At 44.5% G+C, this 21,071-nt stretch overlaps 1 protein-coding gene across 7 annotated transcripts in view; it reads left to right on the forward strand.

The window, feature by feature from the left end:
* Positions 1-8,147: 8,147 nt before the first annotated feature.
* TSNARE1 (t-SNARE domain containing 1) overlaps positions 8,148-21,071 on the forward strand; it is a 311,118-nt gene continuing 298,194 nt past the window's right edge. For 2 of the 7 annotated variants that reach the window (XM_088148899.1, XM_088148893.1), the window contains exon 1: positions 8,148-8,273. The gene's annotated coding sequence lies outside the window, so the exon portion shown is untranslated. The remainder of the gene's footprint in view (positions 8,274-21,071) is intronic. The other 5 variants (XM_088148898.1, XM_088148894.1, XM_088148901.1 and 2 more) reach the window with 4 other exon arrangements.

Below are 21,071 nucleotides of genomic sequence, written 5' to 3' on the forward strand. Positions count from 1 at the left end.
GGGTTGGAATTAAGCAATAGGTCTGGAAGATCTTCTGGAAGATCTCTCATCCAAGCAATAACCAGACCTGATCCTTCTTAGCTTCCCAGCCCAGAGAATGTCAGCTTCTATACCTATTGCTTAATTCAAACCCAACTAACATTAGCTGATGAATGTATCTTTCCGATTAACAATGTTCTTCTCTCATAACAATTTAGATCATGGCTGACACACTGGATGATTTTTTTAATTAAAATCTTGTCTTACAAGATGTTTTCTAGATGAAAATTGCACCCACATTGTCCAAAAAGTTGTGGCTTGCCCCAGTAAGGAATTGTGGCTGAAGATACTACGTGTGATTTCTTTAAAGGAGAAATCTTTCCAGCCAACCTTTCCAGCCAACTGAGTAGTTCTCATCTAAAATAGCCCTCTGGAGTTGCTATTCATGGAAACATACTTCTTCTTCGGCTCTCTGTCTTTATGAAACTCTAATATCTTTCTTTAAAACCAACTCAACCTATTTGAAAAGAAACAATAACGTGTTTTTTCTCTGTGGCTTTTGCTAACACCTTCCTAGAAGGACTATTATAAGCCTTCTGATATGCCAAGATGGGGGTCAACAAACACAGGTAAACTGGAAAAAGATCTAGAAGCAGCAACAGGGCTTGATTAAAGACCAGAAGATGTTTTGATTCATGAGAAGAGCCTGGAAAAATAAAAGAATGCAACACTAAACTGTTTTCAGGCAAAATGTAACTCACAGGCAATTTGATAAAGCGTTGTGTGTCTGTGTGTGAATATCCACAGATTGATGGTTCTGAAGTTTAATTCTGAAAATCCCACAAAAGTGAGTGAGTCAAGAGGAAGAAAAAGGAAGGAAGGAAGGAAGGAAGGAAGGTAAATTGGTTTCTGCCTGCATGGGAGTGAGGAGGAGACATTTCCCTGAAAATATGCAGTCAGTTTTTGCTAAAGCTAGACTTTGCCCACCTTTTAATGATCTCTCTGGGCCCACATCAAACACTGCATCTTCTGCAGAAATGAATGGATATTATGATTCCAGCAGAAGAGAGATTTTGTCCTAGTGATTCAGGGGAGCTCATATATACAGTAGGAATAAGAGGATCTTCCAATTTCACCCCTTTGCATTCCTGCCTCCGAACTTCCGAACACTGCTTCCAATTCCATTAAGGATTTCTTAAATCGGACATGCTTCTTCTACTTCAATTTCCTGGTTTTCAGTTTATGCACAACCCATTTCTCTTTGACGGCAGCAATAGGTACACATGCATTAATGGATTCATCTTGGGGTTGGTATTTTTAATAAATAAAGCAAAAAAAAAAAAAAAAAAGTGGGTACCTGCTGTAAGATAGACTGCAAAGGTACCAAGACTTTTCTATCACTGTCACCACATTCAGGTGAAGATACTAAAATAAATCTCATTTATTCATTCAGCTCTGCCTTCTACTCCAACTAGGAGTCGTTCCAGGCTCTTAATTGCCTCTCTTTAGGACAGAAGCAGCAGTCAATTGGTCAGTTAATAAATAGTTTAACTCAGACACCCTGCCACATGATCTTGGTCAAGAATTGGGGGGGGGGGGGAACCAGCCTAGAATAGCCGGCATCTGATTTGATTTGATGCTGCACTAGAATAACATGAGTTGTCTGCTATTAGCCTCTGTGATTTTTAATTTTTTTTAATAATAATTTTTTATATATATTAATTGTTTTATAGTCTTATTGTAAAGGCTATAAAGGAAATGGTGGGGAAGGACTGTATTTTCAGACTTGCAAAATTGATGCTGGCCTGCAGGCAGGGGAACCGGAGAGGAAACGCAACCAGGCGAGCTAATTCTACTTTATTGTAAAGCTACATTGACAGAATCTCGCAAGTCTGAAAGGACAATTCTCTCTCCCCCAACCCACCCTCCAGTCTCCTTTACAGCCAGAGAAATTAGGGAATTTAAACGATATATCAGTCAAAGAGGGCATACAAAAATATGATTGTCTTCTGGAGGAAAAGTCCTTCTGAAAAAGACAGAACCAGAAAGGACCTGTTTGATAATATAATGTTTCCTTCAGAACTTATCCATGAATTCCTTGAAATGGAATGGTATTATCCGGATGGGCGGAGTTTAACTCCCACATTTCCCCACCCACCATGGCCACTGCTAAGAATTCTGGGAGTTGAAGTCCAAACATTGGATGGGCACCAAACTTGGAAAAGGCTGGTCTGAATGGTTTGAATTAGGGTCAAGGTGAATGGCATTTTCATAAATGTTCTAGCCTGAATGCCAGGCTGCTGGAATATAGGTGTGGGATACAGGTGTTTCTCAAAACATGCACCTTCCCTTTTGTTCACCTATTTTGCTGAAACTGAACTGTTTTGTAGTCTGCCTGTATTTTTAGGTGTCGGTGACACCCCTGAAAAAGGAGTGATTCCCACAATTGTAGCTTCCCTCTTGACCTTTTCCTGTCCCCCTTTCCTGGACAACCCTGAACAGTATTTAGGAAACATGAACTTTACTCTTTTTTTTTTAAATATAATTTTATTGAAAGTTTTAAAAGCAAGACTAAAAATGAAGACTAAAATACTAAAATAAAGTAAGAAGGAAAAAAGAAAAAGGAAGAAATAAAAGAGAAAGCTAAAGTGCAAAAAGAAAAACAGAAAGAAAAAAACGTTTATGAAATGTATACTGTGTTATGAAAACGATGTTTCTCTGTTAGTCCCAAGAGGAGAGGTTCTGGTTTCAGTTGTCTATTAAGCTTTACAATCCTCTGAATCAGTGAATGCATTTGAATCCAAAATCTTCTAGCTTTTTGCACGTCCACCAAGCATGATAAAATGACCCTCATGTTGTCCACATTTCCAGCATAGCTTTGAAGTACCTTTATACATTCTAGATATTTTTTCTGGTGTCATATACCAATGGTACATCATTTTATAAAAATTCTCTTTAAGATGATAAGATCATGTAAATTTCAACCCTTTCAACCACATGTTTCCCCACTGTTCCGTCTGTATATTATAACCAAAACATTTAGCCCACTTTATCATGATTTCTTTCACGTGTTCTTCTTCTGTTTCTAATTTCAATAAAAGTTTATACATTTTATCAGTTACATGTTCATCATCTGTATACAATTCTATTTCAAACTCAGACTTACAATGTTCAGAACCTTAAACTACTTTGTCTACTTTAAATCTGTCTGATAACTGTAAATAGGAAAACCATTGACAGTTATGTCCCTCTGCCCTCAGTTCTCTTGATTTTATTTTGTATTCCCCTTGACAGAATTCTAGTATCTCATGATATGTTAAACATTCATGTTGGCCTATTATTTCTTGTCTATAAAATGCTTCTTGTGCTGAGAGCCACAAAGGTGTTTTAGGGCACCTGGATTTGTATCTATTCCATATTCTCAATATGGCTTATGTCTATCTAACACAGTGATTTTTAAAATCTACATTAACCTTAACTTTATCATACCAAATATCCATGCCACCCAAATCTCAGGTCATGTTCTTCTAACTCTTAAAGTCTTCTATTTCTCAGCAACACCCACTCTTTCATCCAAACCAAACAGTAAGCTGCAAAATACAATTTCAAATCAGGTAGATCCAATCCTCCTTTTTCTTTTGCATCTTGTAACACCTTATATTTAATTTGTGGTTTTTTTCCTTTGCCATAGAAACATGACCTTTATTCTGATGTGACTTTTTAATGATGCTACGTCATGGAGTTTAAAATACATCTGCTTTATTTCATTGCCAGGCAGTTGAATTGTACTTCAAGTCCATTTTTACACCCTGTGTAGGGGAGACTTACTTTTTTTATCTTCTTTTTCCATAAATCTGTGGCCTTGGCAATTTCTTTCCCTTTTCTGTTCCTTCAGATCCATAATGAAATGGACTTTGAGGAAAATCTCGGGCATTATGACAGATAGATTTCTTCAGGCAGAAATTTATTCATTTCCCTCCCCTTGTGAATTTGTCAGTTTCGCTGCTGTTTGGAAGGCGGAGATGGTCTGCAGGAAATCGGCATCCTGTGAAATTGATAAAATCTGGGGAAGTTTTAACCCCCATTTTAAGCACACTTGCCAGTGAAATTGACAGAAGATGCCCATGTCTCCTGGTTGGAATCATTGATGAAACTGACAGAGCCTTTAACAGAGTGGAGCAAAGACTTGGGGATATTCTGAAGACAGCCTGGAGTAGAGGAAGATCCCCAACTGTCAATTAAAATGCTAGAATATATGTATATTCAATATATGGAGTCATATTTCAGCCCTGAAAAACTGGGCGGTTTGCAAAAATAATTAAGACATGGAAAGGTATAGTGAATGGTGTTGGTGTAACCCAGCATTAGCAATTTTTCTGTTTCTTTGTCTTAGCTTTGGCTTTTAATGTCTTTGACTTACTATTTATGATTCCCCCCCGCCTCCCCCTTTGCATAATGTTTTTTATCTTGAAATCAAATACTGTGCTTGGTAAGTATGCAAATTTCAGCCTTAAAAAGCAGCGGTACTTACTTCTGAAAAAGCATTGAATGCTTCTACGGGCTTGCTACTCAACACCCACAACCGCAAACCTGTTTTATTTTATTTTGGCTTCATAAAAAAAAAAAAAAATAGGCATCTGAGCTCCACTGAGAAGCTAAATTATCTTCTGCAAATTGAGGATAATGACACAATTAAAATCCTCGGTTGTCTTCTCCTCTCTCCCCCCCACCCCCCGCCCCCAATACACAACACCTGCCAAATAGATATGCAGGCACCAATTAAGAGTGAAATAAGGTACATCATTTGTAACAATCCTACAGATATTTTAATAAATGTGATGTTAGGCTTTTTATGTGGTGGCAAAGAAACTTTAATCATCTCTCTAAGTAGATTAGAATAGATAAAGAACTAATTGTATTATGGAATTTATAGTGCAGAGCCATCAGTGGTAGCCATTTTAAAAGTAATAATAATAATTTTTAGAGACCTGTGTGTTCCTTTAATTGGTAGTAGTTCTGAAGACATCTCTCCATTGCTTTCTCCACTGGTTATTCTTTCATCATGATGTGGCAGCTGTTTGAGTTTAATCACCTTGGCCCATGAAGATTTATGCTACGCAAGGAGAGTCAGATAGCAAAGCTTGACCCGTCTATGAAGGCAAAAACTCCAAAGCTGTCATATCAAACTATCTTCATTGAATTTAATCTAACTTACGTGAAGCTGCAGACAAGATTTCAAGCCCTGCAGAACATTTGAGCAAGGAACATGGCAGATGAAAAGGTAAAGCGTTCCTCAAGTTGAGCTTGAATCTTTGGGAACATTTCAGAACTGATTTGCCTTGAATTTATTTTGGAATGGTTTGATTTCACTTTCCAGTCTATCCTACAGCTTTGGAATTTCCTGGTGGTCTCCCATCCAACTCTGACCCTACCAGGAGACCAGGAGACCATCAGCATGAGGTCTGGGTGAATGGACAGATCTCTGCCCCAGGTGTGAGACTGTTTCTAGTTATGGGACTGTTGGCTCTGTTCTACGTATTGATTTGATTTACATCCTGTCTTTGCTAAGGTTCAGGGCAGATATATAGCATCCTCTCCTCTGTGTTTTCCCCATAACTGCCCTGGGAAGGAGGGAGATCGAGCAGACAGAGACTGGCCCAAGGGAGAAGATTCCACAGCTGAGAGGAAGATGGCGCAGGAATAGGATTTGACTGACGATGTGCCATCTAGTTCATGTTAGCAACCAGGCAGACAGATTTTTCTCCATTATGATCTGTTCCCAGTTAGTCCTTCCAATAGTGCACTCATCGCTACGGTAACTGAGTTTATCCACCTTGCTGCTGGTCCTCCTCTTCTTCTCTTTTCTTCTACCTTTCCCAACATCAGAGCCTTCTCCAGAGAGCTGGGTCTTTATGTAAAGTGTCCAAGGAATGATAATTTGAGCCTGGTCATTTGTGCCTCGAGTGAGATCTCTGGGTTGATTTGTGCAATGATCCATTTGTTTTCTGGGCTATCTGTGGTATTCTCAGGAGTCTTCTCCCATTCCAAAGTTCATAAGCATCAATACTTTCCCTGTCCTGCTCTTAACTTTCGCACCACGAGGAATACCACGGCCTGCACAATTCTGATCTTTTGGGAATAGGATGGGCTACTTCAGATCCCTGAGAGAATGTGAGCTTCCGTTCCATAGCACGGGGCATGGAATAATGCACTGAAGTTGTAAGAAGGGATCTTTCAATCAGGATTCCTCTTCTAAGCAAGGGTTGGACTTGATGACCTCAAGGGCTCATTCTTCGAGGATTCCATAATTCCTTTTCCTCTTTGTTTTCCATTCAGCAATGCTACGTTTCTCATCATGAGACCCTTTGTCACTTTTAAATGAGACAAGACCCATGGTCAGGACTCTATAGTTCATCCTTGCTGGGCAACACTTCGCAGATGACCTGGTGGCAGTCAAATTTTAGTGTAGCCCATCTCACAGATCTATTGCGAAGGTAAATTTGATGTATTTATTGCAAACCCCAGCATCTAACATTCCCATTAGAATGAATTTAGCAGCGACAGATGACAGCATATCGGCCTTAGAAACCTATCTCCAAAAATAATGAATTTAGAGAAATAAATATATTCCATCCTGACCTCTTTCTTATACACTCAGATAATGATGTCATAAATTTTGCAGTAAATTATCCAGTGTGTCTTTTTATTTGTTCTCTAAATTGGCAGGATAATTCTAACTTTTTCTTGGAGGTAACCCCCACAGCACTCAATCTGGCTTTAAATTTCCTAAATTGTACACCTTGAAGCTTTTTTGGACTACATTTCACATCACTCACAGACAGCCCTACATCATGGAGGGGTTGGGGTTTGTAGTCAAAAATGTCAGATTAAGGAAGGCTGTATAAACTTGCAGTATCGCTATTCATTGAAAAGTCTGGGGTGTTATTATAGAGCACTGTTTTTCAACCTTGGCAACTTTAAGATACGTGGACTTCAACTCCCAGAATTCCCCAGCCAGCCATGAATCTAGGTGCAACCTAGGTGCAACCTTGAATCTAGGTGCAAAGCAGTGTTTCTCAACCTTGGCCACTTTAAGATGTGTGGACTTCAACTCCCAGAATTCCCCAGCCAGCCATGCTGGCTGGGGAATTCTGGGAGTTGAAGTCCACGTATCTTAAAGTTGCCAAGGTTGAGAAGCACTCTTATAGAGACTTCACAATTCAGACTTGGTTTTAAGACATGGATGTGTAAAATAAAAGTGACTTCATTATTGGCTCCCATTGTATTAATTTCCTTTCTTTTTAAATCAACACAAGGAAGAATATTTTGAAATCAGTGAAAAGGAGGACATAGACAATCCTTTATGACAGAGTTACTTAGTCATTAATAAATTCTTCTTCTAATTATTTATTGAGGAATTTCCTCTTCAAAATAACTTAGTCCTAAATATCCTGGCTTTAAAAAAAAAAAGGGAAAAAGCTTTTAATAGTGTAGAAACAGACTATTATACTAGGGCTGTTCCTCATCCTTTCCTTATTGAATTTCTTTTGCCCATGGTATCATTTTTTTAAAAAATCTTTTTTTCCCCTTGCGTAAAGGGTCCTTGGACGCATTGCTTTATAAATCAGCCCCCAGCATTGATGCTCCTCACGGGGGAAAAAGGATAGAAAAAGAAGAGAAAGAACTTAATTGCATTTTCCCCAGCTTCTCGTAGTGCATGGTAGTAAAATAGTATTAATAAATATTAATAATAAATAAAATAGTAGTGAAATAGCCAGATCAAGGGGGTGGGGATGGGAGATGAATCTGAAGGAGGAAATAAAGGCTAAGGAGTTATTTATTTATTTATTTATTTATTTATTTTAAGATAAAACAACCTCTGGTTTTGAACGCGGCGCTTCCGCTCCCTTTAAGATCGAACCCGGCTCCTAAACCACCCCATTGAGAAAGGGAAGCGTCTGTCCTTCGTAAATTTATGAATGGGTCTCCCGCCTCGGCCAATCCGAAGGGAGCGAATCAGAACGGGGCTGGGCGGGGCCGCGAGCTCCCTCAGGCCCCCTCCGCTCGGGCTCCCGCCCTTCCACCAGAGGCATGCCGGGCTTGAGAGTCCGCCGGCCGCCTTCCTCGCAGCTTCCACGGAGGCCGCGAACTACAGCCAATGAGAGAGCGCGCAGCGGAGAAGGGCGGGGCGGCGGGCCCCGGAGCGTTCGCGGGCGGGTGCCGCTCCGCCCGCGCAGGCGCAGCGCGGCGCTCGGCTCTCGCTTCAGCCCGGGCAGTGCCGAAGTGGGTTGCAGGTGAGGAGCTGCGCGCGCAGGGGCGCCCCTTGCGCGGGGCGATCGTTCGGCTGCAGTCGTTGCGCAGCGATTCTCTCGCCCCGAAGGGAAAAGTAGTAAAAGAGGGTGGAAGGAGGACGGCGAGGTGGGGGAGGCTGGAAAGCGTTTGCATGCCAGGGCGGAGGGAAGGGAGGGCTTCGGGGCGGTGCAGCGGCCTGGGGGAAAGTGGGTGCTTCCGCTCTGCCGGAAGCCTCGCCCAGCCTTTCCCAACCGGGCGCCCTCCAAGGTGCTGGATTGCAGCTTGCGCTCCGCGGGCGAGGAGGATGGGAGTTGGAGGCCAACGCGTCGGAGGGGCCCCAGGTGGGCACGGGGCTTCCTTTCCCACCTTTGCGGGGCAGGCGCGCTTTTTGGGGGGCACTGGTGGCCAGAGCAGTGTCGCAACGGATGCTCGGGGATGCTGGAGCTCCGTAGCGCGTGTCTTCCATCCGTAGAGGATCGCTCGGGGAAGCCGCTTTTACCGATTCGGGCTCACTTGCAGCATTTGGGCCCTCTTGCACAGTTTTCTTCTCAAAAGAGTCGGTCGTTTCTCCGAACGTCTGGTGTCCTGAAGAGAGGGCCTCTGGCCATGTGCAGAATGCCCCCCCCCCCCAGGAAGGCAGCGCTGAATATAACGGAACTTCCTCGCAGCCTCTGGCCAACCGTTTTGGGTCCTCCGCGGAGCCTCTTTCATTCTTCCTCGACCGGGCCAATCTTGTGCCCGGTCTTCGTTGGGTGCCCTTTGCCCTTGTCCTGTTAATACACAGAACTGGTAATCCAACAGATGTAGTTCTGGCAGAAACAGGCTCAGGAGTGAGATGGCAGGCTGCGAATTGAGCGACCGCCTGCGTCCCTGGTTGTCTGAGCGATGAGGAGGAGGCCGGGCCAGGCACGGGCTAAGCGATCCGTGAAAGGCCACCCGCCGTACTGGGACCTGTTTCGTGTGAATGGCAGGCCCCCTTCCAGCTTCTTGGGCAGGTGGCAGCGCTGGGCCACCCTTGCAAAGCTAAGCGGGTCCCAGGTGATTAACCCTTGGATGGGGGACCACCAGAAGACCCCACAACTTTGGCAAGACCCTGAAGTTGCAAAAAGAGTCCCAGGAGAAAGCAGAGCCCTTCCGTTTTATCACCAAGGAAGCCTGTACAGGGTCCGAGAACTTGCCAAGAGCGTTTTTTATGCAGCAGCAAGAGCCGCCGATTTCGGGGAAGCTTGTGGGTGCTCCTGGGGGTTGTGTCTTCGAGCCTGCACGAAGTTGGTCTGGCTGTGTTTCCTTCTGGCAGGGAAAAGTCTGGGGTGGGCTTCAGCAGTTCAAGGAATAGATGCAAGAGCAGAGTGGTTAGTTCATCATCCCCAAGGAACCGGTGCACGTCTAAAGCAGCGTTCCGCAAAGGCCGTGCACCATGAGAGGTCTGGGAGTTGAAGACTCGCCCCTCGGAAGAGGTCTGGCGACGTTAGCCCCTACCTAACACACTTGACCTTGAAAAGCCAAGAAGGGTCAGCTCTAGTGCGGGGATGGGAGACCACTAGGAAATGGAACTGGCATACCGATGGGCAAAGCCTCCCCATTGTTATTCTCAGCCTGACGTTGCAGAATTAAACGTTTGCCTTTCTGTGGAGACAGAAACTGCAGGAAAAACTTAGCAGCCAGTGCAGGCTGAAAGGTATAGACAGAACTGTTTGGTCACATAACGTGGTGGTGGTATTATTATTATTATTATTATTATTATTATTATTATTATTACCATATGGGGACTGTCCCTGGAGCTGGCTTGGCACACCGTCGGCGGAAATGCCCTGTGGGAGTAAATCACATGCAGTAACTTCACCCTGCTCATCTGGGTGATCTCACATGTTCCTATTTTTACACTAACTGAGCCACAGAGTTTCCTTTTCCCCAGATGCAAGAGGTTGTGCTCCATGGGTGTCTGCTGCTCTTGGAAAGGCCTCTGAGTTTGTGCACGGGCTAAAATCAGTGAGCATCCTGGAAGGGGGCCAGCTTTGCATTTCAGGGAGAGCTGTAGAACAAGACAGGCGATGAATGTCAACATCACTGGAAGAGAGAGGGAAGGAAAAGCTTCAGCACAGTTGTGGCCAGGATTGTAGAATGAAGTGTGCAATGCAAGAGCTGTGATTTGCTTTGTAAGCAGCTTTTAGGGGTTGGCTTGAGCAAGGAGTAGGCATTATTGTTTGGGAACGATAGGACCTCTGGCTGGGGAAGCCTGAACCTGAAGTAGGCAGTGTCTGTCTAAGTCAAGATGCGGGAAACAAAAAGAGGGGGGGGATTTCATACTATTTATTTATTTATTTTGGTTTTTTTGTTTTTGTTTTTGTCTGCGGTCAGTCATTGCTGACCCTGCAGTGACTGCTTGGACGAGTCCTTGCAGTTTTCAAGGCAACTGTTTTTCGGAAGTGGTTTGCCAGAGCCTCCTTCCTAGGGCAGAGCCCAGCTGGCGGGCGCAGGAGGCGGGGTTTCTGTTGCTTTGCGCCCTTTTTGGGCGCGTGCGGTTTTTCGCGCTTACCAGCAACTGCTCCCGATTCCTTTTTTGCAAGGCGCCGCCAGCATTTTTCCTCCCACCGGAGTGAGAGTCCCCATTTATCTACTCACGTAAGTTTTCGAACTGTTGGGTTGACAGGAACTGGGGAGGAAACAGGAGCTCACCCTGTTAACGCGAAGGCTGGACTCGAACCGCTGAAGCATCGACCATTTCTGGCCGGCAACTTTCAGCATCATTAAGCCGCTGCGCCACCGTGTCCCCCTATTTAGTTATTTAGTTATGTATTTATTTTTCAAATTTATGGATGCCACCCATCTCACTGTACAAGGGACCCTAGGCGGCGTTGCAAGTAAAATACTATGAAAATCTTAGAAAAAATATACAGGTCAAAAAGGACAGAAGATTAAAATTAAAACTAAAAAGTGCCAACTAAGAAGGCGGAGAGAGCATCCCCAGGCTATCAGCCATCCCCAGTGCTGGGAACCCCCGGTGGTCCCCATGCAAGTTGGCCGGGCCAGGTATTGCCGCCCTTCCAGAAAGCCAACGGAGTGGGGGCCGATCTCCCCTCAGAGGATGAGACTTTCCAGAGGGTGGGAGCCAGTTTTTTGAATTTGGAGGGAGCTTTTAAAACGCTGTGTGCCTAAGTGTGGTCTGCAGACAGTTACGGTCCCACCAGGGAGTGGCAGAATTCTGAAGGCATCCTTAGATAGTTTTGCGGAGATGAAGTAGAGGACATTTTCACAACCGGTTGGAATTCCAGCACTTTGTATTTCTGGAAGGTGGTGAGCAGTGTTCATGGGGCGGGGGGTGGGAGGGTGTTGATTTTCTGTACACTTCGTCTCCATGTCCAGATGGAAGAGGAGTTTGCCGGGTGTTGTACCTCAGAGATTCTCAGACATGTTCCTCAAACGCGTTGTGGATGACCTTGGACCACAAGCAACTGTGGGTGGAGTTGGAGGCCCACATCCCTTTAAGGCTCACATTAGGAGCCTGAAAGACTTTCCTTGACAAGCTGAAAGTTAAAAAAAAAAAATGCAGACTGCTTTACTCAGAGGTGCAGAAGGGACTGTAGTAATTACAGTTCAAGTCTTGGAGGCCGTTGTTGGACTGAAACAGTCTTGTGTTCTTTGTTAGGCCAGATAATCCTTCTGAATGCTTCCTACTGCATGATAGTTTATGCCTATCGGTATCTGTAGCAATGCTGTAACAAATCTTTCCATCTTGTTGTGAGACTATGCTTACATTTAGAGCTAACTCTTGCTAGCTCTCCTAGATGACTCTTGCGAGCCTCATCTTGAAGAGTGGGGTTATTTTCCTGACAATTTGGTTACCTTTAAGATGGACTACTACCGAGCATTGTGGAGGGAGCATCCCTTGAAGACAGTGGTGCTTATGCAGAATGCAGTGACAGAGCTCCTTTCCACACTGGCGATGAACTGGCTTCTGTTTCCAATTTGAGGTGATGATTTTGACTCACCGGCCCTGGCATTCACATCTCTGACATAGCATCCTTCTCGATGGCTCTGTTGGCCTGTCTCATAACCTATGCTTCACTGAACATGATTCGTTGAATTATTCATCTATTTGGAGACATCTTGGCTCTAACTGTGTTACAGGGATAGATCTGGGAGGAGCCATGCTCCCCCAGAGAGCAGGTCTATGACTTGAAGAGTTTCCTGGACTTGCTACTCCTTCTGCAGCAGCAGATGGAGGCCCTGGCCTGGAGACCCTTTGACTAGCTTCAGTACAATCAGGACCTTTCATGGATTAAGAGGCTCTAGTGATAGTAGAGCCCACATCATCACTATTGCAATGCAGTGTAAGTAGGGCTGCCTTTGAAGACCACACAGGAACTACAGCTGGTGTGGAAAACAGCTAGCTAGCACGCCCCACTTCAACACTAATGCTCTGGTTGTTGCTGTATTTACTTAACAGGGTCTAAGCCCAATTCATAGTGATGGTGGTCATCAAAGTCCACATAGCCCTGCCCTGCATCATCTGAAGGACGGTTTCCTTCAAAATGATTCTTTACATCTATCAAGAAGGGGTTCCTTAGGGCATAGCTCCTCGAGAAGTGAAGGGGGACTTGGACCCAGAGACAGTCCTTCTCTGAGGTTCTCCACTGGTTCCAAACATCTTGTCCCCAAAATACCCTTGTGGTTGACCTTTGGCAAGGCTGTCAAAGCAACTGCATTTCGATGGGCTTTTGAGGGATGGTGGTGACCTAGGCCCATGCTGTTTTTGTGGTTGGATTTATTTTGTGAATGTAGGTTTTATTGTAGGTCATAACTGCTCAGAGTCTTGAAAGTTGTGGAAGAATTCAGACAAGTGTAATCAGTGAAAAGGAAAGATATAGGGCAGACACCTCTAGGCTAACCACATTGGATAGGTTTGTACTTATTGTTGTGGGGGCGGGTTATTAGCACTAAGAAATGGAGGATAAAGTCACCAAGCTTGGAGTATTGTAGGAACGCCTTCACTGCATTACAAACTAGTCAATCAGCATTCAACCCGGTCTGCTGGGCAACCGAGGCACTGTGATGCATTCCAGACTGGAAGGCTTGTTAAGTCTGTAGGCAGCCAAACAAAAAATACAGTCTCCTGATTTGAAGGAGATCCAGTGAAATGTATAAAAAAGCCAGCTAACTAGCTTCAAGCTTGTGTACTATTTCAAGATTATCCAGGACCAGCTAAGTTCAAGGAATGTTTATCTGAAAGGAAGGTAGGGCTTTACAGTCAAGGAACATTTTCAAGGATAAATTGGAGATCTTTGCCGAAGGCTCAGTGGTTTATAAGATCGTCCCAATCTCCATTTAATTCTGAAAAAGAAAAGTATCAAAAATTATTGGGGTGAATGAAGAGTTCAGGCCCAAAGGAGTCAAAGGTCAGGAACTGGGCTATTAAGATTCAACTGAGAACCAGATGTAAGTGTCTGCTAACTTTTATACCTTTTCAGTCAAAGGTTGCCTAGCTAGAAGGACTACTCTGAAGCAAGAATTGATATCTGAATGGCCTGGCTGTTAATTAGGGAACCTCCTTTGCCATAATCCTTCCTGGATTTTCCATCCTTCTGGTTCAGAATCATGAACCTTCTAGGATTTTGGAGGGTGGGGGGCTTAGCTGCTGGGGCCTCAGGCAGAGGACCAGCTGTGTCTGGCTTCTTCTACAGATCTTGGGGCTCTGCAGAATGTGATTGCTTGAGAAGGTGGAGGATGTCACTGGTGATCGATCGATTGACTACGTGCCATCAAGTTGGTGTTGACTCTCAGTATTCATATAGATAGATTTTATCCGTGTGGTTTCCTTGGCACAATACAGAAATGGTGCAGTATGAAATGGTGCCTTTGCTGTTGTGACCAAAGGGGTCATCTGCTCCAGACTCTACCTATATTGCTGCTGCCCAGTGTGGGTGCCTGCTTGCTTTATCTGAGCAACTGGGATGACCTTCATGCCTTGGGTGGCCCCGTTGGGAATATATGCCCTTGGCTTACACTCCTGGGGTTCTTCACTCATCCCTCCATACACGCACACACTGCCGTGATGAGGCAGCATAGCAAGGCTTAGGAGGGTGGGTGGGGGTGTCGTTGGTTACAAGCCTATATATTTCCATTTTATGTTAGAGTTGGAGGGGAGGTTGAGGAATTAGATTTCAGTCTGATGGGCACATGCCCTCCTTTTTTTGTGCTTTTAATTGATTGTATGGATTTGACTGGAAGGCCAAGGGTTTTTATTGCAATGTCCTTGCAGCATTGATGGCTTCGTGCATCTTTCTTGCAGGAATGCGGATATTCTTGTTAATAAGGTAAGCGAGTCACTCATAAAGAAATAGTAGAAGCACACTGAGAGAGAGTGTGTTTGCACAACAGACTGCACTGCAGGCCACAGGTAGTCCTCGTTTAGCGACTGCCTTGTTTAGGAACCGTTGGCAGTTATGACGGTGATGAAGAAGTGACTTTGCGACCAGTCCTTGCATTTACGACCTTCACAGGTCTGGAAAGCAAAGGAAAGCTGAAGTCAGATCGTAAGCACAGTTGTGGTTTCACTTAGTGACCACTTCGCTTAACAAATGAGTTACCGGGCCCAATTGTGATCACTAAACAAGGATGACCTGTATCCAAACTCAGCCACTGGGGCCTAACTTGATGTGAAAATCCAGAAAAATGGGCTTCCTCAAATCAAGCACTGTTTAGTTAACCCTACATCATATAAACCCAGCCAGTAAGGACAGAGGTCATAAGCTCTTCCAAGCCTTTTTATTTCCACCCAGGTAGTCCTCCCTTAACAACCACCGTTGGGACCGGCAACTCTGTTGCTAAGTGACATGGTTGTTAAGTGAGCCATCGTGTGACTGTGATGGACTTGCACCCTCACTTCCACCATGGTGGTTAAGCGAATCACCCATGGCCGTTAAGTGAAACATCATGTGACCGCAACTTGCGATTTTACTGCCAGCTTCTCCATTGACTTTGCTTGTTGGAAGCTGGCTGTGAAGCATACAAATGGTGATCACATGACCACGGGACGCTGCAATGGTTGTGAATGCCCACCAATTGCCAAGCACCTGGATCCCAATCACATGATTGCAGGGATGTTGCAACAGTCATAAGTATGAGGACTGGTCGTAAAGTTACTTTTTTAGCGCCATCGTAACTTTGCACGGTTGCTAAACAGGGGAGTTGTTAGCGAGGACTACCTGTATTTTAAACGACAAAGTAGAGCTAAACTCCACAGGAAGCTGGCTTTTCTTTTCTCGGGGAGGTGAATATGAATTGGGGGGGGGTCTTTTCTCAAGCTGAATTGGGGATTTCAGATGCTCTTTTTGTATTGCTCAATCAATTATACCTTCAGCTCCTTGCTTTATGCCTATGGATGGACTGCTTTATTTTAGCTAGAGAAGAAAGGTAAGCGGGAGAAAGGTAAGCGGTGGTTTAATTCTTTTCTGGATCAATCCTTATTGTTTAAGTATTGAGCGGTATTGTGAGCCGAGAGAATGTTAACTAGGTGCTGAGACCAACATTTCTATTAAAGGTCCTAGGAAGAACAAAATTGGGTCTGTTGTACAAGGCCTAATGAAACGTTTACAATCAAAAGGAAGCAAAGGAAAACTCTTTCTGCAAGCGTTTGGGTGAATTAGATTTCAGATGCTGTAGAAATAGAGGTGAAAGTGACAGATCCTATGGGGGGCTTCTGAAGCAAACTTCCCTGTTCTTGCGTAGGAAGCTCTTTGCTGATGCAAAGTTTGCGTGCCCCTCTTCTCCGAAGCTTGAATGCGGGGCATTGCCCTGCCCTGTTAACTTCAGACACTTAAAAATAGGTCTTGTCCTAAGGTTGCCCTCCTCTGGATTGTCTTGTGGGTGCAGAAGTGGGGAAGGGTTGTGGATTAAAAGCAAATTCTGAAAACCAAGATGGGGGACTGTGCTGGGTGGAGGGACCTTTCCCTGAACTCCAGAGTGGGGGTCTGCTCGACCACGCGTTTTGTCTGCTGCAATCTTGAGCAAAAAGGAGCATCCAAGATTAAACTTTTTTTAAAATCACAGACCTTGTCCTATTTCTCACAGGCTTCTTTAATGAAATTGACATTTCCCCGAGCTGTGGGTGCCCAACAGGTATGGAAGGCCACCTCCAAAACTTTCTGCACCTTTGGGATGCCAGTCCCATATCGAGCCATTTAAAATCAACTGAGGTGACTTAGTTGCAGCCCACAATCCTGCTTTTTTACATGTTAGAAGTCCATCCTTGTTTTCTTCTTCAGTTCTTGCTTCCAGGACTCTTGTGACCCAACACAGCTTCTCTGCGTCCAGGGAAACTGAGCAGAACTCAAATTCCGGATAACCAGACCTCAAATGGCCTCCATTTTAGCTTCCTCCTTCCCTGAAGTTGCGGTTGACAGAGGGGATCAGGGTAGAACATAAAGTTTCACATCAGAAGCCTGCTGGGAACTAATTTTGGGGTGTTTGGGGGGTGTGTGTGGGGGTATTCCTTGCCTGTGCCTGACCTCCTGCCATATAATCTGCATTTTGGAGCATGGATTACTTGAATTCAGTGAGTAGAATCCTAGAATTGGGAGGCTCCTGGAGGTATCAAGGCCAGCCTTTGTTCAGAGCAGGAATTCAGATGAAAGCATCCATGACAGATGGCTGTTTAGCCTCTGCTTGGACACCTCATTCTGCCAAAGAGAAATCTGCTACTTCGCTGAGTCACTGAGTAGTTTTCCACTGGCAAACTGCTCTGAACTGTTAGGATTTTTTTCCTAACATTTAGTTAGACATGGCTATCCTAAAACTTAAATCCATTATACCATGTTTGGGATTCTGGAATGATAGAGGACGGATCTTGGCCTTCTTCTGGTTTGAAGGGTGTTTTCATATCCCTCTTAGCTTTGACTTTTGTTTTACAGCAAAACAGGCCCTGTTTAGTTTGTCTGTAACGTCTCTCTCTTAAAGCAGTATTTCTCAACCTGAGCAACTTTGAGATGGGTGGTCTTCAACTCCCAGAATTCCCCAGCCAGCATGCTTTAAGATGGGTGGCCTTCAACTCCCAGAATTCCCCAGCCAGCATGTTTTAAGATGGGCGGACTTCAACTCCCAGAATTCCCCAGCCAGCATGCTTTAAGATGGGTGGACTTCAACTCCCAGAATTCTCCAGCCAGCATGCTTTAAGATGGGTGGACTTCAACTCCCAGAATTCCCCAGCCAGCATGCTTTAAGATGGGCGGACTTCAACTCCCAGAATTCCCCAGCCAGCATGCTTTAAGTTGGGTGGTCTTCAACTCCCAGAATTCCCCAGCCAGCATGCTTTAAGATGGGTGGACTTCAATTCCCAGAATTCCCTTAAAGTTGACAAGGTTGAGAAACACTATCTTATCATATAGTGTCTGGAAACGGGTGCCTTATTTGAGATATGTTGAAAATAACAACTAGAACAACCCTTCCTATGCTTTTGAAGACTGGGGGATTTGCCTTTTTTGCAGCCACAAGGTGCTACTGGGTCATACTCAGGTACTATTCCAAGATTGGTTTCACAAGTATTCTACCATGCCAAGCATCACTCATCCTAAACCTAAAATTTAGATTTTGTTTCCTTTGCATTGGTCTCTGTTTAATTTCATTCTGTTCGTTTTGGCCCCAACATTACCATCACTGGTGATTTTTGAAGAGGTGCTTCTGATTCAGAAGAACCAATGGAGGTTCCTTCTAGTAGTCCCAGCCTCTTCTCTTTTTCTTTCTTCGCTCATGTCAGTTGGGAATGAACTGGCGTCTGCTAAATCCAGACATCATACCCAAGACACAACTTCATTCATTTGATTTTGGCTTCATGGTTTTCATCATCTAGGGGTGCTTTTATTTGGATTTCTGCAGCAAGCAGAGGGCTGGACTCCATAACCAAAATGTCTGATTCCAACTTTGGGATTCGGCGAATTGTGGGTTATTCAATCCAGGGCTTAGTGCTCTGTGCAAGTTTGTCTTGCGTAGATCCCAGATGAGCAATTGCATTGACCGTAGGGTGCTTCATAGCGCGAGTGCCCCAGGGCCTCTCTGTGCAGGGGCTCAGGAATGAGCTGCGTCACTGATTCTCCCAATAACCACTTTTGAACTTGCTCCCCTTTGATCCAGATTAATTTAGATAGGTGGAGGTTAGCATCTGAAAGCAAAATTTTGGGAGACACAATCTCGGTGAATTTGCAGAGTATTTGCAGAAAAGCTCCCACTGTATTTCTCTTATAGATGCCTTTTCCTCGTCTCTTAGTACTGGTACTCAGATATGGATGGGCTTCTTAATTGATCAGATTTATATCCTGCTTTTCTTCCATGAGGAAATACAGCCTACATGGCTCTCTCTTTTCCTCTCTTTCTTCCCAGCAACCCTGTGAGATAGTCGGGTGGAGAGAGAACGACTGGTCCAAAGTCACCCCATGAGGGAGGGTGGATTTAGGGTAACCCTGTTTTACTTTATACTCTGAATATGCTTCCTGACTCCAAAAGATAGGAAACAGGCCATCCGTTTTCAATAACTGATCCAAGTGATTCTGGACCAGGGTGGCCTGCGACTTTCTAAATCTTGATACAACTGCCTTTTTCTTCAGGATCCTGTTTGGGTCATGTTGAAGTCAGTAGAAAGGGTGGGACCATAATGTTTGTTTGATTGATGGATTGATTTATAACTTTCCTTCGGAAGTTGAAGGTGAAATAAATAGCACTCCCCTGCTCTAATCTTCCCCTTCAAGGAAAAGGCTGGACTGAGTGTCCGTGACCCACCAGGTAGACGACACCAAGAAATCGACTGCACAGAAAGGCTAAAACTACTTTGATTGAGATTGGTTAGAATAACAGAATCTTGCAAGCCTGACTGTGCTGGACCTTCTCCCCTTCTTATGCCCCCATGAATCAGGGAGGTCTCTGCCTGAGTCGCTTCTAAGTTTTTTCTTTTCTCCCAGGGCTTACAAAATCTTTCAGCCCCCTTTGCCTAGGTAATGGTTCTTGCATATTTCCATCAAGGTCATCTTCCTTGCTCTCTGCAGAGAGTGACTGGCCCAAGTCTCCCCCTACCCCCGAGCTGCTATGGTTGATGGTGGACCTGAACTGGGTCTTCAATCTTTGTCCAACCCCTCCCTTAACCACTACTCCACACTTGCAGTTCATAACAGTAATCCTTCGATTTTTCTTTCTTTATTCCATAAGTTGTCATGCCACCTTTAGTGGGGTATAGCAGATCAAGCTCCCGTGGGGCATTTTTTAGTGCCAGAGCCCTCACTGTTCAGTGGACCAACATCATACCCTGCAGAGACTTTGGACTGTAGCCCCCATAATGCCTTGCAGATGGTTATGCTGGATGGACCAGATGGAGCTGAGGTTCCAGACTTCTGGAGGGCAATTAATTTCCTTTTTGGTACACCCACGTTCTTGTCGTCGTGTAGCCCTTCCTTTATTCTGTTGGTCATTCTCTTCTGGGGAGGCTTCTGTTCCAGATGGCCACCTTCCAAACAAACATTTCATACGAAGTTTGATGACTCCATTTCTCTACGTGTGTGTGTGTGTATCCATCCACTGTCGAGAAAGAAAGTAACAGCATTAAGGGGTAGAACTGGATTCTTTAATCACCAGGTTAGGTCTAACGAAGGACATCTCCAACAATGACTTTGGAGAGCCATTGGGGTGGTTGCATGCTTAAAGCTAGTTTTAACTCCTAAGTCACAGAGCAAAGATTCCACCCGCTGTTCTTTTAGCAATAGGAAATGTAAATGCAATTGGAACTTTGCTGACACCACTGACGACTGTATTTAATAAAATGCTGTGCCAGGCTGTTTCTGTTCCTTCTCCCTTCAGCTCACCCTTTTATTACATTTGCCTGCCTTGAAACAGGACCTGTAATCTTTGATCAATTGGATTTGTAAAGGGTTTTTCCTTCCCCCCGCCCCCAATGTACCGTACTTCTGCTGAAATGCACATTGTAGCTTTCTGTAGTATTTCCCTAAGATTAACCCTCCATCTCCTTGCCAAGTTGGGAAGGTGGGGGGGAGGTTGGAAGTCAAAGTCCTTAGCAAGAAGTTTTGAACAGGGCACTTGCCTGGTTGGCTCATCTGGCTGGCTGCATGTCAAAATCACTGCCCTCTTTTCTTTTTTAACAGCCTCGCTAACCTAAAAAAACTTCGGTCTTGGTCAATGGGCTGAACTGTATATTTTCAGTATTTGCCAAGGCTCGTGCAAACAGAGGCCTTTGCACCTTTTAAAAAAATGGTGATATGGAAAAGTCTGCATCTTACTGCATTGCAGCTGGCAAATCTGCAATTAGTAAACTGTCCTTTCTTTGCCCTGTTTCACATTTCAGAATAGTTGCTCTCTCCACATGCACTCTTAGCCTCCTTCTAATGCTGCTGGGAGCTTTGGGGGTTGAGAGATGATTTCCCCTTTTTGCAAAATGTGCATCTGGACAGAAACCCAATGTCAGTGAGGCGCGTGTGAAACCAAACCACAAAAACAAGCAGAACATTCTCTATTTCCTCCATCCTTGAACCAGTAGATTCGTTGTTGACAATCTCTTCCTGGGATATGTCCCAATAAACATGAAGAGAAGAAAGAGAGGGTGGGAAATTATTTTAGTGGACAGCAGTGGACAGTTGCATCTAGGAAGTGTGAAGAACTGTTGGGTGCAGATAGGAGGTTCTGTACGAAACGGTAAAAAATGTCAAGATGGTGGTCATGTTGTTGCACCGAACCTCTGCCCGTTTTTTGATGTGCTTTGCACGCCACAGCAAAAGCAACAACACTTCCCCCTATTTGTTGAATGTGAA

Source organism: Python bivittatus, unplaced genomic scaffold (assembly GCF_059951505.1).
Source record: "Python bivittatus isolate LINGU-HERP-01145 unplaced genomic scaffold, Pbiv_v1 ctg000590_np1212, whole genome shotgun sequence".
NCBI classification, from domain to species: domain Eukaryota; kingdom Metazoa; phylum Chordata; class Lepidosauria; order Squamata; family Pythonidae; genus Python; species Python bivittatus.